Source organism: Triticum aestivum, chromosome 4B (assembly GCF_018294505.1).
Source record: "Triticum aestivum cultivar Chinese Spring chromosome 4B, IWGSC CS RefSeq v2.1, whole genome shotgun sequence".
NCBI lineage: Eukaryota > Viridiplantae > Streptophyta > Magnoliopsida > Poales > Poaceae > Triticum > Triticum aestivum.
The window spans coordinates 570,077,365-570,083,117 of record NC_057804.1 but is presented as its reverse complement, the minus strand read 5'-3'; positions in this window follow the sequence as shown (position 1 = coordinate 570,083,117).

The following is a 5,753-nucleotide window of genomic DNA, read 5'->3' as shown; positions in this document are numbered from 1 at the left end:
TTCTCTGGTCTGACATACGGTGCCTCCTCTGGTGATAGAGTCAAAGGAATAACATACTATGGACTGTACGTCCACACCTAAATAACATACTATGGACTGTACGTCCGTGCTTTTAAATACAAGGAAATAAGCTTTTAAAAAACAACGTCTCTCATATAGGCCATTCCGTGCCTCACAAAGTAAACGCCCGTGGCTGTGCGTTAGACAAAGGTTAGCGTGACTCTATGTAATACCACCGACCATGCTTTTGAGCGCTTCATGCCCGTGCCTGTGACAATTGTGACCCCGCGTAAAACGCAATCATGCCTTTTTGGTCCGACATACTGTGTCTCCTCTAGTGATAGAGTCAAAGGAATCATTTGGAACACAAAGAGACACGAACATAGACCCGAACTGTTCTACATGCCTGTGTCGCATGTAGGACAGTGCGTTACAATGCCGAAGGGAGGACCGTGTGTATGGTACGTGACAATCCGTGCCTCTGCCACGCTTCATTGGTTTTGTCCGTGAGGGTTTCAGCAGAATCACCTGCAAAGCAGAGGCACGGCCTTGAATCTTGTAGTGTCTTGATTTGTCAACATGGCTGTGGAAAATTTTGCTACTCGCAGAGGGAAGATGACTGTAGGACCGTGCTTGCGGAGTCAAACAAATTCTTCTATTGAATGTGTGCCGTAAATAATTAAGACACGGACGGGCACGCCCGTGGCTGGCCTGCGTCTTCAACCGTGCATCTCGTACCTTGTAAGCCGTGGCTCTATTTAATGTTTAAAGAAGCCACCTACCCTTTACTCGTTACGAGTAGTAATTAACCCCGGCCCTCCCGTCAAAAGAAAAAAAAAGAGGTAATTAATCTGGACCCCTCCGCTCCCCATCGCGGGTATTTAGGTCGTTTCATGGATTGACAAGCTGTAATCCATTTCTACAGATCCACCTCAGTGAGCACTGGTCGTGGGCAGCGCCACCCGTGGAACGGAGGTGGAGATGGAAAGCGCTGCTCGTAGGATCAAGAGGTCGAGAGTGGTGCCTCCGGCGACGCCGCCTTCTGGTGGTGTTCTGGTCGTCGGAGGGGATGGAAGCGGCGATCGTGCTCCCTCTCGATCCGAGGAGGAAGAAGAGGGATGTCGGGCGGACCGCATCAGCGATCTCGCCGACGGCGTCCTAGGTGAGATCATCTCTCGTCTTCCCATCAAGGATGGCATCCGTACTCGAATCCTCGCATGTCGCTGGCGTCCTTTGTGGTCCATCGCTCCTCTGTATCTCGACTGTCGCGAGATCTCTGTCTCCCATCTTTTTAACGATCGAGAAAAAGTTCAAATCGAGACCATATCTCATCTGTCCGCCTCCACCAAGGAGTGCGTTCGCAAATGCTATTCCGGTCGAAATACTATCTCTGATGCTGTCAGTCTTCCGGAATCCATTATGTCCGGCCATGCTGGCTCTATTAGCCGCCTCTATATCCCGGCGTGCTACCTGCAGTGCAGACCTTCCACCGTTGATGCCTGGCTCCGATCCTCGGACCTGAACAATATCCAGGTTCGTGAGTTCTACTACCTCTGCCCAAGGTTTCTGACGCAAGAGGTAACATTACTGGATCTATGCACTTCGTCTATGCCCTTGGCACCGGAGTCCGTGTTTCGGTTTTCTTCCTCTCTCCACACTCTTTCCTTTGCTCTTTGCCAAATACCGGACAATTACGTTGGGATGCTTAAGCTACCACTGGTGAAAAGACTCTCGCTTGTGGAAGTTGATATATCAGACGCCTCGCTGCAAAGTATAATCCACTCTAGTTGCCCTGGACTTGAGTCTCTCCTGTTTGTTTGCAATAGAGGAGGTCGTCGCGTCACAATAAACTCGTCTAACCTTGTAAGCATTGGCATTCGTTGTCCATTCGGAAAACTCATTATTGAGGATGCCCCTTCAGTTCGACGGTTGATTGTTGATTGTCTGGTCGAAGGCTGTTCGGTAACTGTTGTCTCTGCACCTAAACTGGAGGCGTTGGGTGAATTCGTGTTCGTGCCCCCCTTGACGCGTCTTGAGGTACTGCCTTTCCTTCATACTGGAACAGTGTTGCACTTGTTCCGATGTTTGTTCTATTAATTTGATGGTCTATGTTCTATTCTTCATGCAGAGTCAGGACTTGGAGTTAACAGGTGTCTCTACGTCTGAACCGTATCCATGTCATCCCACGTGTATTGAGGTATTGAGTTTTTACGATACTTCCAGCTTCACTTTGTTTGTGAGGAAACTAGTTTTATTTCATCCAACCTTTATTCTACTTTGTTTTGTGATCCACCTTCTGTTACTTTTCATTAAGGGTTTGAGGGCAGTCAGTCTAACAAGAATGCGTCAGTCTGTCAAGACCTTGCTTATCTACATGGATTATAAGGTGGACATTGTCGTTGAATTGCTGCAGTGCTTTCCAAAAGTGGAGAACTTGTTTGTCGAGGTGATGATCTTCAGAAATGTGCATACTGTAGAACTCATTATTTTTCAAAATGCTTTTCTTAAGTTTGACTGAAATTGATGCACCCGTATCTACACTTGATTTATTGTTGGATACATCCATACATAGACAAGTCTATGTCTAACTTCTTGTTACGGAGGTGGTAGAACTAATTGTTTCATTTGGTTTTTTATCGTCTGTAACTCTTTTTATAGATGCTAAGTATTTTCAACCTATCATTTATATTTTAGGGATTTTCGATTTCTGATGGTGAAAAAAACAAATGGCGTCGTAAGTACCGGCAGTTTCTCAAACATCACGACATTTGTCTGAAGACAATATCACTGGAAGATTATGTTCGCTCCGGGAGTAACGCTGATTTCGCGATGTTCTTTGTTCTTAGTGCAAAGGATCTGGAGACCATGACCATTAAGTTTTCCTCCCCTCCCGCAGAGTTCACGACAGTATTTTACGAAAAGCAACAAAAGGTTCTGGAGTGGCATAGAAGGGCTTCTAAACATGCACGTCTTAGATTATCATGAAGTTGCAGCCATGCGCGTCCGCATTTAAGAACGAGGAGTATTGAATACCTGGATTTGACGGTTCCGTTCAGGCGTGGATGCTGAAATCAGGCCTTGTGTTACTTGTCCAGGTGTATGGAGTTATTTGTTGTTGCATTCTCTTTGCATCCTATGTAGGCTTGTCTGAAAGAGGAGCTTGGGCTCTATGTAAACTTTATCAGAGAACCGTTGTAGTCTTTGCACCGTTTGTAGGCTTGTCTGTTTTTGTGTTGCATGCAGCCATGAAGGAAGTTTGTGGTTTTGCAGCTTTGTACGGGCCGAAGGACTACATAATTCTATGACACGAAGGTTAAAATATATAAAGTAGTTTTAATTTTTCAGTGGAGAAATGCTTGCTGTACGTGTAACCGTACCTGTGTTGTATGTACGACAGTGCCTCTCGTATGTACCTGTCATGCACAGAATGGATGCACATCCGTGCCTGTGTTGCATGTAGAGCAGTGCTTCTCGTATGTACTTTCCATACACACTGAGGAGCTGCAGTTGAGCCTTGCACTGATGGAGCTGCATTTGAGCCGCTGTAATGTTTCTGCTCCTTGTTCTGTGGTTATAAAAAAAGCAAATTTAAGCAGAAGAGATTTTGCTTATTTATTACTCAGCTAAGGAAATATTATAAGGGCGATAGGTTTGCGCGTAAATTTTTGCAGCCATTTCGTTATGAAGCTGGATGGTGTAAGAATACAACCATGCGTCTCTGCTGCGACAAAGGAGAGATGAAAAGAGCTCAAAGCATAGATAGTTGCCCCAGCGGTCAACCAGACCTGTTTCGCGGGGCATTTCGTAGTGCCTCTGGTGACCGCACAACCGAGTTTCTACTTAACAGGCCACACCCAAATGCGTCTCAAGGATTCTAGCCGTGACACCGCAGACTCACAACCATGCTTTTGACCTTGTCGTGACATCGTGATGTCTGTTGTGTGCTTTAATAACGTGCCTTCCACACCCACCCTACTGTGCGTGTAGCAAAGAAGCAACGCCAGCTGATAAAGTGCTTTTTCTACTACTAAAAGTGTGGCCCTCGTTGCTTGATTTCCATTCATTTGACAGTGGATCTTTGGTACAGAACTGTGGTTTGCTTTTAAGGACAGTGTCTCTCGGATCGGTCATTCATTGCCTCACAAAGTAAACAGTGAGGGTTCACATCTGAATCCAATTTTGTTATGTTTCTGCAGTAAACCCTCGAATGTGACTCTGCCTAATACTGAAGTATGCCCCCATGGGCTTCTCGTCAGTGCCTCTACGTCTAAACGAGTCGACGGAATCATGCGGGAAACAGACACAGGCAAACATGACTCTATATAATACCACACGATGCCTTTGTGGATTTGATGCCCGTGGCTGTGACCCTAATGACTGAAACACTAAAACTCAGGCGAACGTGTTTGCGTTTCTGTTTCACAAATGCATATAGTGCCTGGCAGTAGGTTCATGGTGTTTGCTGTGTAAGAATCCTGTGCGGCATGTAGAACAGTGCGTGCCGTATCACTTCACGGCCGTTGTGTGGTACGTGGCAAACCGTGCGCTTGCCATGGTCGTGCCCCTGTGACAGGCATGATCGTCTGTGTGTTTGCTGACAGACCGTGGTTCACTGAATCATTCGGAACACAAACACAAGCACAAGCGAACATGACTCTATATAATACCACATGATGCCTCTGTGGACTTGACGCCCGTGCCTGTGACCCTTACCACTGAAACACAGAATGTCACGAACGTACATAGCCGTGTCTGCAGAGAGTTGAAGTCTGTTTAGCTAAGGAAATGTGCGGCTTGTGCAATAAACGCATGGACATGACTCTGCATAATACCAAAGTTTGCCTCTATGGGTTTCTCGTCCGTGCCTCTCCGTCTAAATGAGTCGACGGAATCATTCAGGAAACAGACACAAGCGAACATGACTCTATATACTACCACACGATGCCTTTGCTGATTTGATGCCCGTGCCCGTGACCCTTATCACTGAAACACAGATAGACACAAACGTACATAGCCATGGCTGCAAGAGACTTGAAGCCCGTTCAGCTAATGAAATGTACGACATGAGCAAAAGAACATTTAGCCATAGACCGAAATGTCGTGTTCGCTGTTGGCAAGGTTACATATTGAGCAAAAAGGTACGGGCATTGTTTCACCACACCTACGTAAATTCCAAACCAGAAAGTGGCGGCAACATGTCACTCCAAGACTGTTTTTAGCACTTACAAGTGAATGGATCCTTTAAATCCAGGTGCTCAACGCATGCGTGCCTTAGATCCAAGTTCCCGTGTTTGCAACTTGGCGACAACGTAAGGCAAGCATGTTTAGAAGCCTTTTTGTCCCACTGAAGCACGTGTTGTTAGTGTTTGTAGAATTCTTCCATGAAGTCTTCATGACGAAGAAACTTTATCCTCATAGTCTGCAGCTGTGCTGCGTTGAGAATAAAGAATGTCGCAAATCGAATGCTTTTCTCGCATTGAACATAGCTCTCCAGCGTTAGTGACTTCAAACGAACGTCATGATGGTGCTTGCAAGAACAGTCGTACGCAAGACTTTCTTCATTAGAGGATATTTCCTGAATAAACATGAAGATTTGAAATGGTTAAGCACCATAAAGAGTGATTCTGCTGGGAGAGCAAGTGAAGGAATAATTCTATAACCTTTGTTGTGATAAAAGCTTTTATTTAGTTTTGTCCTGATACTTGTCCATTTCTATATAGAGCTTTGTCCATTACATACAAATGTAAGTGACG